Here is a 13,126-nt window from a genome sequence, read left to right as displayed (position 1 = left end):
CACTGGATAGCTGGCCAATCAGAGCACACCTCGCTTTTCAGACCGATGAGCTTTGTAAAAATCAAGTGAGAAAAAAAGTGTTTATTACGTTTGAAATCTGGATATTTTTCTTATAAAAATGCATGGATTAGCTACGGGAGGCCTTAATTCACCCCCGGAGCCGTGTGCGGCACATTTTATTATGGATGTGAGGGTGAGTAAAACACAGGCTAATTTTCATTTTTGGGGGAACTAACCCTTTAAGATTGATGATCATCATATCGTTTACTCTTCCTATTTCGGTCCATTTTTTATGGGTAATTCCCAGTCAGTTATGTGCTTGTGCTGTTGACCATTAGGAATGTCTTATTTTCCTAGCTGAATTGCAGAAGGCTAACCTGCACGCAGACACCTAAACACACTGCTCAAACTACACCTCACATGTGAAGACAAGACTACTTCTTTACTTATGGGCCTCTCTGCCAAAGCAACTTGAGACTGATGAACACCTCCTGTCCAAATAACACACAATTCCAGAGTAAGGCGTTGTTTTATCATAAACTAGTGGGATGTTCTGTACTTCAACTGTAATATTTCCCAGCCTGTCATAGAGTCATTTAAATGCTTCATCCAAACAGTGAAGAGGAATTACAGTAAAGTTTGGATGACCCTTTGTAAGTTATAAATTTTGTCAGACTAGTGGTCTACTACATATGCACCTGCATTCAGAGCCCTTTATTTCTTCCATCATTTTCTGGTTATGAAGTTACTTCCGAGTGGATTAATTTGATTTCCTTTCCCATCAATCAATACTCAGTGCTGCATAATGATTCGGTAAAAACATTTAGCAGTAAAAATAAAAAGCATGAAGGTGATTAAATAGAGAAATGTCATTTTTGGTGAACTATGAAAAATGAAAAAATGAAAACCCTTTACATTAGATTTCAGGCCATCTACTTCAAAAATTAGACTTGTGTAATGTGCTTGCTGTAAATTCACTGTGCTGTATTTAGAAAGGCACATGACTACAGGAGGTGTCACAGTTCACGACAGGGCAAAACCAAGCCATGAACTCTCTGCAGACCTCTGAGGCTTTCTCACCTTTGAGAAGAATATAAATTTAACATTCAAGACTCTGAGGCGCAAAGTCAGAGAGGTGAGGAAGCACCCAATGGCCCCTCAGAGCTCTCGAGTTACTGTGCAGAGCTAGAAAAACATCTTAGAAGGACAATCAAGTCTTTAAGTAAGGACTGAGAGACTGGCTCAGCATCACACAGCTTCACACTAGAGAGGAGATTTAGTAAGACAACAACTTGAAGCACACAGCCAAAACAATGCTCAAGTCTCTGAATGCCCTTGATAGCCTTGTTGTTGTGGGCATTTGTGTGTCGACTGACAGCAAAGAAATCTTTTCGATTCATTTTGAACTGAAGTCTATGGCTGCATTTTCCAACAATGCACCAAAAGCACATACTTAATTTGTGATAGTATGCACATAATATACTTATGATACTGCAGATATACTTACATATCTGATTCACGCAATGATTCCTGAATAGGCAAGAGGAACAAGCCATTTAGAACATCAGGCGTTTTAAGAAATAACCGTCCCAATGAAACTGATCAAACAACTAAATAATCTTATATTGAGTATGCCTGCGTCAGAGAGTGCACATTTGGCTCAATAACTGGCAGTCAGTCAGTTCTCTTGGCCTTATCACGTGCATTTGGGTCCTTGTAACCAGTTTAGTCTGACAGGATGCTGCTTTAATGTGTGCTTACACATTCATTAAGCGCATCGATGAGGATGTGTGTGGCCAAGAGGTCCTAACGTGTGATATGCGCTTGTTCTACGATTGGATGAGGACTGTGAGAAGACGACGGATTAATGAGATGCTACAAGGACAGCTATTATTTAGTCTCTGTGCTTTGGGGTTAATCGTGGTTTCAGAGAGGTGACAGCACTATGTGACACACTGCAGGCGGTGAAACAGTGGCTACTAGCAGTAGAGCAGAGACAGATGCTGTAAACACTTTCATTAGGCAACCAGCCACCCGTAATGGAGGAAAAACACTCCAACATCACGATTGTACTCGCTCAGGTTTTGTTTTTCATTGCCACCAGGTCGAGTATTGCAATGACAGGCAAGATAACTAAATTCGACATGAAGATCCAGATCACAAACAGTGCTGCATCAACCGCACTAATGTGTTGATGAATGACGCAGGGACATCATGCAAATAAAAAACATCTACACAGGAAATTTGTTTTTCCTACATTGTGTTACAATCATTTATTAAGACTGTAATGAATATGAAATTAAGTAAAACAAAAAGCATTGAAGGGATGATTCACCCAAAAATGAAAACTGTCATCATTTCCTCAACCTCACATAATTCGAAGCCTGTATGACCTTTTCTTCTGGGAAGCACAAAAGATGATAAAATGGCCCGGTCCATACAGTCAATACAGAGTTATTTTAGCAGCACTGAGATACTTTATTAGATTTTTTTTTTATATTTTTAAATAGTTATTATTTATATATTTCCTATTTTAATTTTAGTTATAATTTTAGTAATTTTGGTTGGTGTTTTTGTCATTTTAAATTACATTTTTTTCTGTCTAATTTTTATGAATTTTTAATTCAATTTTAGTTTTAGTTAATTTAGTACACTGTTCAACTATATTAAAATGAAATGTTTTTTTTGGCAACAAGCTGAAAATAATATGTTAAATAAATATGTTTGTGCTTTGTTTCAGTTCACGTTTATTTTTTCAAGTAACAAAATGCGTTTTTATGGTTTTAGATTTAGTCAAGTTTGTTTTAAACCCCAGTGTTCACCTAAATACCATGTTCTATGTTTAGCAGAGCAAAGAAAGTCATACAGGTTTGGAATGACACAAGGTGAGTAAAATGATGACAGAACATTAATTTTTAGGTGAACTATCCCTTTAATGACTGTATGCAAGACATCTCTCTCTTCTAAGAGCAGAGAGGAACATCAGATCAACTTTGACTACCACACCCCAAACTGAAGCTTAAGGATCAGTCTGGACAAAACACCCCTACGGCTACTGAAACAACAGCACCGTCTCCTTCTCGGTCTGTACCACATTAATATGTGTTGGGTGGATCTGCAAAGGTTACTTGACAGATACTTACACAATTGAAACTGTCAAGGAAAAGATACTGTCACTGCTGGAAACATCTGAACTTCTTAAGCATATTCCAATTCTTCTGAAGTCATACAACACCTTTGTGTGGAAACAGACTGAATTCATTATGAATTAATTACTTGACTTAATTCTTTTGATTCAATCCACTGAAAATCTTGGCATCCGCACTAGTCTCCTTGACACGTTAATAAGAATTCATGACAGAAGTAGTGATTTCACCTGAAAAACTATTCATTCTTTTGAGATTAATCTTTTCAATGAATCAGCTGATACAGCGCACATGAATGATAAATGAAGAAATTGGACCAATGAGTCAACTCACTGACAACAGTGAACAGCTCACTGAAAGGGAAGATTTGGGGTGAATAATGACTAACATTTTGGTCTGTTTCTCGTCCAAAGTTTTTGTATGTTTTCAGAAGACTTGGAAAGTATCTAGGAAGCATTTTTTTTAGCTGAGGTAGAAGCAGTAGATTTTCCTACACAATTAACATGAAGAAAGTGTGCAGATTCCATGTGGGGTGGGCCTAATAATATCTAGCGTAAACTGAGTGGTTAGAGCACAGAATTAAAAGACCCACTCTAACTGATTATGCATTTAGAAAATTACATGAATTATAGAGACATGGAGGAGGAGACAGGCAGCATGGCCTTTAAAGACATGTGATAGGGAGCTCATGGCTAAGAAGAGGCAGAGAGTTCAAAATATTACAAATAAATAAAACTAAAATAAATACAATAAAATAAAATAAAACATTATTTTGGCATCACTGAATGAACTAGTCAGTAGAGAAATGTGTTACAGCAGCTTTGTGTTTAAAATGTTAGTTCATCCAATAATGACAGATTAATTTTTGGGTGAACTATCTTTCAATCCCTGATAAACTGACAAAACCTGAGATTTGAGACAACTGCAAGCGATGTTTTAATAGTATGCATTGCAGACCCAGTGTAGAAATACCTCTATCTCTGCAGGCTTTGATCTCTTAAAACCTAGTAGATCTAGAGTTCCCACATTTATTGTGGAAAAGGATTATAAGAAAAAGGCAAATACTTCAGTTATAAATTTCCCAAGCACCAGCTCATATGTTGGACTGCACAAAATTAAAACACTGCCAACTTCTCGGATAAAATAATATGAATCTTGTTTTATATTTCACGCTTCTGTGTTCCACAAATCAAATCTGATTGCCATGATTAAGTTAAAACACTATTCGTCAGCATGAAAGCAGATCTGCAGATGTGAAAAACATCTAAAGATCCTGGCCAGAGACGTCTTCACAGAGAAGCTTTGAGTGAAAAACTGTTAAAAACACTGATGAAATGCTCGTCTGCTGAGGTTTAATGAATGCTTTGGATGTCTGGGATTCCAGGAGAAGGGCTTGAGCAGTAAGGCTTTTGACTGAGTTAATACCTTTGACACTCAATGGGCCTGTCTCAGCCATAAAGGAGGGGCTCCACTTGAGTATACGGCCTTGATAATCAGCCCAGTGAGAACTCAAGCATCCAAAAGAGCCAAAAATGTATGTGGAAACTTAATCAGAGTTAACCAGATCCATTAAACAGGCTGTTATCAGCCAATTATAATCAATAATCATTGACTTACAATTTGCCATGACGTATAATTGAGTCTTTTAAGTGGTTGAAGGATCCCAATCTTTTTCCAGACCTTAGTGACCTCAGAAGTGGGAATAGAAAACCTTCAAAATGTGTTTTTGGCTTTCTGACAAAAACTCCACCTAATGAATGCATATGTTGTCCATCCACTAAAAGCTGCACAGCCCATATAATTTCAGTGGATTAATGCTGAATATGGCACGATTAATTTCCTGATATTACAGAAGGGCTATTTAAAGAGGCTTAAGAAATCACTTTTAGGGATGCATGTTCAGAAGCAATGTTCAAACATTTCACCAAGAGGAAGAACGTTTTGTTGAGTAAGGCAGAGCTAAAGAAAGAAAAGAGTGAGGGAGATTGGCTGCAGAGTAAGTGCATGGTTTAAAAAAACAGACAGTGATGACAGAGAGAACAAGGGTGAGAAAGGAAGAGTGTAAAAGTGATTAATTTAGAGGCAATGATGTGGCTCTGGCTGGGCTTACGGACATGTGTGTTTTAGGAGGCTACAAGGTGCGTAATGACAACATGCTATGGAAGAGTTTTGAAAATTACTTGTGCAGCAGTTCTACATTTTGAACGAATGTCAAAAAGCTGCTTTAATCCTACAAATCAGGTCAAGTGAACATTCAAATATTCATCAATTTACTATCAAAGTAAAGATGCTGAAGAGGAACTGGCTTCCTCAAAATACTTAAGAAATTAAATCGAAATTGTTTGAGCTGTTTTGGCCTTTATTCTATGTCTGTAAACCTTGAGGCTAATCTATATGTTAGTGTACTCCAAAATGTTGACAAAATTCAATTATATACATAAATGTCTTTGTCTTTCAGGAAAAGAAGACCAAAAATATTGACTCATCCTGTGCTACAAAGGTTTTGACTAATCAAATGGTAGAACGAGAATGTCCCACACCCAAAAAAACGAATAAAACTGACTAGAAAGTACCTAAACATGGTACACTTGTACGCTACTCAATTTCACCAGTATTATAGTATTTATTAATGTTTTGAATTTGCTTTTATTTTCATATTTCTAATTTTCATTTTAATTGTAGTTTAAGTTTCAGTCAGTTTTTAGTAATTTTGTCATGCGCTATTGTATTCTTTTTATTTTTTTATTTCTATTTTAGTAATTTTAGTATGTTAACAAAAACACTTAACAAGTTTAGGTAAATGAACAATAACAACACTGAATATGACATGTTCTGAAAAATTCAATGTCTCATCTACACGTCCAGTGTGCCACATACACACAAAGCAATACTTTAAAAAAGATATTACACGTATGGCTAAAAATGTTGGCCCATATTGTTCAACTGTATTTAAAATAATTTTTTTTTTTTTTAATTTTTTTTTTTTTTTTTTTGGTGGGGTGGGTGAGGTTGTAAATTGTATTATTAGGCTTGTGTTTTGTGCTTTTTATGTTTGTCTATATGTCTTGCTGCAAAACTAATTGTCCCTTCGGGGACATGAATAAAGTTGAATGAATGAATGAATGAATAAATTAGATTTTAACATTTTCTAAAGAAAGTGTGAGCAATGCTCGCCTGTGCCAACTTTCACATATTTTGTGGGTGGTTATGGAGTTTCTATGCGACTGCTAAGGTGTTTGGTGGTTTTCGTCAAGTGTCCATTCTCCGTTTCTCTCAAATCAAGCACGGTTCATGTGTACAGATCCTAACACGTCTTGGTCTACCCTTGAACTCTGGGAAAAAAACATCCTCCCCACAGTGAAGCGGAGCACTGGAAATGCTTGGTTCCTGTCTAATATTGTTGGTGCTGATGGTCAGAGGGTCTAGGAGCTCTGCCCCTGGGACCATTCATAACCTCCCACTAGGAAGCTGCCTAACAATGCCCGGAAACAATTGGGACGAACATTCTGTGAAGTTCGGTAACAGCTATTGTTCCATGCTGAGATTGAATTGGCGCCAGTGTATCCTGTAGTATCGGAGTGTCAGGCAATTGAGGGGGAAACGGGGGACTCGATAGTGAAGCCTCCTGCCGTAGACGGTCCTTCCTTTAGGATACACCCCTACGTGCACTTTATACACACTTTCACCCCAGAGTTACTTACGTTTCTTAGCAGCACTGAGAAACAACAAGTGTGTACATAAGATCTCATTTCCGCACATAAATAATAGAAGCACAGGGGAGTTATTTTCTAGCTGACCCTTACGGGCCCTCAGAGATTGAAACGGATGGAGACGTGAAGGTCGCTGACGTATGTGAATCTGGACTCATCTCACATGGAAAAAACTACAGGAAGGATCACACTCCTCAAGGTCTAACACTTATAAAGAGTGTTAAAAATAAAACGGCTCCATTAAAAAGTTTCTTTCAGCCTTTATCGTCATTTCTCGTGCTATTAATATCTTTTGACACGTTCTTTTGCAGAATCGGTTCCATTTTTTAAAATAAGACAAGAATAGAATGACGTTTGCATCTGTTAAAGGTTCCCATACGTGTATTATTCCACCGATGTGTGCAGAACCACAGAGACACACTTTGCCATCACAGGTATAATATAATATTTCACAATAATACAGATTTTACTGCAGTTTTGATCAAATAAATGCAGCCGTGTTGTAAAAGAGACTTCTTTTACAAACATTAAAAAAATCTTACCGCCTCCAAACTTTTCAACAATTATGTACTATAAATGACTTTGTTTCCTAAACTAAAACTCCCTTAAATAGCATCTAGTGAGCTATTTTGAGCTAGTTGCTTTATTAGTAGCTTGTAGTGTCACAAACTACTTTTTAAAAGGGTAGACAGTCGTTTAACGACTTTAATTTATGTGTACCTTGCAGCTTAGGAAGCTACAGTTTCAAAGTAGTTTCCTTAACATTGCCGCGAGTGAACAAGTAGTCAGACAAACTATATGACCCAGACTGAGCCTTGAGAAAATCAGATAAGAATGGCTACACAAAGCTCATTATTCGAATAACTAAAAAAAAGAAACATACTATATTAGCTAATCAAATATGAGCCAATTCTCTAAGCCAAATACAATCTGTCACCAGGGAGGTGGCCGTTAAGCCACAAACTTAAACATTTAGATACATGTAGTGTTTCTATTCACCCAGTCAAATTACTGTTTCTCCATCCCAGCTGTGTTTCTAATCCCCTCTGATGACAGATAACGAAGATCATTTTTAATGTGTGTAAAATATTCAGTGCTGGGGGAAGCCCAGCCTCATTCAGCACTGGCTGACAGACTCAAGAGAAGTCACGGCGCTCCCCTAACAGATCTAACACAAAATATGGACTTTAGCCTACACCGACAGTGAACTTCACTGGTATGAAGGACAGGCAGAAACTGTTCCCAAATCACCAATGTTCTCCTCATTTGTACTTTACATGATTACACGAGTGCCTTTAGAAAAGCATTAAAGTATATCATCGTCCTTCAACGGTTCCCGTTTTGCCCATTTAATGCCTCAGTTCCCCACAGGGCAGCTGGCGGGCACAATGAAGTCAGGCCCATTGCTGTGTCATCGTGCAGGATGATGCTCGGTTATTCAGTTCGGCGCGGTTGGTTGGTATAAGCGAGCATCAGGCATTTAAAAACCCCAAAAAAGGGCCTGATCTACTGTCAGACTTTATTAATTCCTCAATGGCGATAGATTTAAATCAGTTTTACTGCTTCCAACAGTCAAAATATGTTCACTGAGCAAAGCTGCTCAGGAAAAACCAGTGCCAACACTTCCAAAACTATTCCAAATATGAAACAAAACCGCTTTTGTACGGCTGCCAACAAAACCGCGGAAATCTGCAAAAGAGACTTTGGCAGCACGTCCCTGCGCAGTTACAACAGGCTTTTTTTCTTGCTATCTCTTTCCCTCCTTCTCTTTTAGAGGCAGCTGCGCAAGAGGCCTGCTAAACTGGCCGTCCTCAGTAACTTTCCTCTTTCTCTGGATCAGACACAAGGAAGGGTGCGCAGCTGCTGCACTCGCCGCTGATCACCTACAGGCAGAATTAAGCAATGCAACTCTGCAACTCCCTCTAAGTGGTGCAGGATTGAGGGCGAGGGACATGCTTGGATTCCTGTTGAAATCCAGCAGCTGGATAGACGTGCGTCTAAGACAAAATCTCTTAACGTGATTCAATATTATGCAAAGAGGCATATGGGATAAAGGGAACTTAGCAAATGAACAAGAATGCTAGAGAGAGAGACAGTATGTGTAAGATCCTCCACGCAGAGGGATTAATGAGCGAGGAAACCTCACCTCACTAACAGCTTAATCCCACAGTGATTAACGCTCTATTATGGAGCTCATCAAATTGATACGTTGTGTAGAAGCCCTCATGTGCTTTAAATGTACAGAAACACAAGAGTAAATGTTTATGTAGTGCTGGGCGGTATACCGGTTCATACCGAATACCGGTGTTTATTTTTGTTATGATATGAATTTTTAAAATACCGCAATACCGGTGTATGTCGCTTAAACAACATTCGGAACACGACACTGTTTGAAAGAAATCCTTTCCACTGTGGTGAGGGAACAGCTGTATGTGTTACTAAGCGTGAAAGTTCCGAAACTGAAGCTGTAGAACTAATAGAACTTGATGACACAGAAGAACTCATCCACAATATCCACATTGACCGCCACAAATATCCACCGCCCTCTGCCACCAGCTCCCACGTCTCTCACACACACACACACACACACACACACACGAGCGCGACTTTATAACTAAATAACAACTTTCAGACCCTTTTAGCAGCTTTTTTCCGCTATTCCGCTATAGAATATTCATACTGACAAACCTAGCGACTTTTTTGGATAAACCTTAGCTATGGTTCAGTTGGAAGATTTCGCCAGTGCTGTCCCGCGAACGCGAGGTCTGACTTTCCCGGAGAAGCGTCACCTCTCTCTGCGTCTGTTCTGTGCAGTGAGCGGCAGAGAAGCAGCGCATTCAGATGGCCGCACCGCAGCCGACACGTCAATAAATTAGTACAAAACAGTGTTTCCTAGCACCTGTCGCTTACTGATTGTTTGGAATTATAAATATGAGCGTAGTTCGTCTGTTAATATCACATGCACTTTTTTGTTTGTTGTTTTTTTTTAGCTTGTTACTCAGACGCAGGCAGTGCGCTGCATGAGACAAAAAAGAAATATAGCCAAAACAACCGCATAGCCGCTCTTTAGTGTAGAGTTGTTCACTGACGAGCGGCGCAAAACCACGTTCATATTCACGCGATTTTTTGCGCAGCTCGTCAGTGAACAACGGCTCTGTGTAGTTAATGCTGCTCAATGTGAAAGCACGCACGTGATGGAGATTTACCGCTGATTACAGAACCGGCTTTTCTGACAAAATGCGCATTAAATATCGCATGCGATTTATCATGCAGCCCTAGTGTAGATGCATGTTGATTTTATCAGATGATGCCGCGATTATAAATGAGAGTGACTCCTGGTTAACGTATTAAAAGGGGTCGTGTTTAGTCACTATATAGTATGTTATTTTTTGACAATATTCACTCATCATGACAGTAAAATAGGGTATTCTAAGTCAATATACTGCAGTATTTCCTCTCTCAATCAGTAGAAAATATGGTTAACACACGGTCATGAATGAAAAAAAAAAATACCGTCATGTACCGTGAAACCGGTATAATTTTGAAAAATACCGTGATATAAATTGTTGGTCATACCGCCCAGCACTATGTTTATGCATCCCGAATAACAGCAACCAATGGTAATAATTCACCTGCCAACAAAACAAACACTTTGCCAGTTAAATGCATCTTACAAAGAAACTAACTTGCTGAAAACATCATTCAGGAAATAATTTTTGTGGCAAGCATAATACAAAACATTGATATTTTAAATAAAGTATGCTCTTTTGAACGTTTTATTTATCAGCCAATCCTGAAATAAATGTAACACTACAAATGTCTTTACGGTCACTTTAAATTCAATGCATGCTTGATGATGAATAAAAGCATTTATTTCTTTTAAAAAAATCTTACTGACCCCAAACTTTAAACCCTCTGATGCTGCATTTTTTTTTTTTTTTTTTTTAAAAAAAAGAGAAAGAAATTAATGTACTATGTTTTAGTCTTATGTTTTTTTTTATTTAATATTTAGTATTTTTAGGGGATTTTATGGCACTCAATTATATTTATGCAGTAGTTAAAATCCATTTATTACTTGTTAACCACTTTTTGAGCATTAAATTCCCAACTTAAACTGTGAAATTAAAAGTTTAAGTTTATTGTTATTAAAACTGCACAAAAATACTACGGTATTTTACTATTACTATACTATTAACAGTGTGTCACCTTTATGGCTCCTTTACGCAGCAACAAGCTGATATAGTAAGTGATGTATGCAGCTATGAATTCAAAGGCTCTCCTCTCAACAAAATCTGATCACAAGTGGCTACAAGAGACACATCTGAGATGCATGTCAATGCCAAGTGTAAACAGTAATGTATCTCAGCCGACCACCTGTGATCAGATTAACCATGAGAGATGTCAGTGGCCCAGTTTTGAACTGGTATTCTGTCGCTAGGACACTGAAAACAGTGTTTTTTTCCCCCAAGAGTATTTTAGGTTAAAATGTATATATAAGAGGGGAAAATATATATTGTAGATGCTGTTGTTTTAGCACTTCAATAATCTTAAAATCTTCAGTGTAGCTAGCTTTTTTAAAGTACACATACTGCAACAATATGTGGTCATGAAAATAAGAAAACAAATATTATAAAAATGTTTTAATAGTTTTGAAATACACTGTCAAGCCACAGAACAGGGCCTAAATACAACATCTTAAGGCATTGCTACAACATGGATGACGAAAACAAGACAAGACTTATTGCCAGAATTAGCTCTTGAGGTCAAGTGCCAAATGGCAGAAAACCTATCATAAAACAAAATATACTCACTTGACTCTACACAATCAGCCATTTCTGCAAAATCCACAAAACAACATCCAAAAAGGGAACTTTACGGTTCACTACCTTCTTAATACATTATAAACGGAGAGCGTAATTCCTGCGGTACACACAACAAACACTATGAGGTCTGTGCAACATACACAAATCAAAACTGTTTGAAAACAACATTCATCTTACAGTATCTCTTTGCTCTTTAGTGCTCTGTGGCTTTATAAGCTGCTGCACACTCTAAGCAATATTGGACCCCTAACCACAAGTCCTTCACCACAGACCAAGCAGCAGGCCAGGACTGATTCTATCATTAGATAATGTTTTTTTAATCTCCGCCTTTGGCCAAAAACTCCATCCCCTACTGTACAACTGCAACTCAGCAGACATGAGTCAAAGCAGCCCAAACAAGGATATTATCAAGGCACTTAACAAGGACTTCAGTCTATCTTTACTCTTGCATTAATCACCTACAGGCAGTTTGTCCCTCAACTCCACATGAACAGATAAAGCAGCATTACGAAAATCAGCTGCTTTTGTCATTTAAAAGTTGAGGAGTTTATACACTACCGTTATTGTTTTCTGAATGTTTTTCAAAGTCTCTAATGCTCTCCAAGGCTGCATTTATTTGGTCAATTATAAATTATATTGTGAAATATTACTACAATTTCTAAATGTGATTTATTCCTTCTGTGATGGCAAAGCAGCCATTACTGAAGTCTTCAGTATCACATGATCCTTCAGAAATAATTTTAATATGCACATTTGGTGCTCATTTTTCATTATTATCAATGTAAAAAAAAAAAAAAAAAAGTTCAAAAGAACAGCATTTATCTGAAATATAAATCTGTTGTAAGTAACATTACAATTGTCTTTACTGTCCCTTTGAACAAACAATGCATCCCTGCTAAAAGTTTTCATTTTTTTCAGTATATTTACCGTGTATATTAATAGCAATACTAGAGTTACATATTGACACTGGAATGGTTTTAGCATGTTGCTATATTGTTTGGATGGTTACTAGACAACTGTCACAAGTCAAAAGAGCCCACCTCTATGTATTTATTTTGGTCACTAGAGACTCAGGCCCTCCTCCAACTTAAGACAAAGGGATTTCTGCCTGAAAACTAATTGCGCACATCTGCCTTAGCAAACACAGCTAGAGAGGAGAGTCTTTTCTTTTTAAAATGGGGCCGCAGAAAGACCATAACCAAACAGAACATGATCATGCCTCCAAGACACACATGACACCATACAGCTGGTTCAAAGAACAGTTATACGATGTGTCCCACGTGTTGCGTAATTGTGAGCTCAAGGGCTTTGCACCAATATGTAAAGTTCTTCCCTGTGTTCAAAACTCAAGCTCTTTGGCACTTCGAATTGAACTGACGGAACAAATTGCTGCAGACGGGTTCATCGGTTGCAGACCAGCTCAAAATGTGCGACTGGCCACTCCAAT

General features: G+C 37.9%; 1 protein-coding gene across 1 annotated transcript in view; it reads right to left on the bottom strand.

Annotated features, from left to right (window-relative positions):
- Positions 1–13,126, bottom strand: part of LOC107668948 (insulin receptor-like) — a 57,420-nt gene that overhangs the window by 34,199 nt on the left and 10,095 nt on the right. The gene's annotated exons all lie outside the window — the stretch shown is intronic.

The sequence above is a fragment of the Sinocyclocheilus anshuiensis genome, unplaced genomic scaffold (genome assembly GCF_001515605.1).
Source record: "Sinocyclocheilus anshuiensis isolate Anshui unplaced genomic scaffold, SAMN03320099.WGS_v1.1 scaffold4, whole genome shotgun sequence".
In the NCBI taxonomy this organism is placed as follows: domain Eukaryota; kingdom Metazoa; phylum Chordata; class Actinopteri; order Cypriniformes; family Cyprinidae; genus Sinocyclocheilus; species Sinocyclocheilus anshuiensis.
This window is presented reverse-complemented; position numbering and strand designations above follow the sequence as displayed.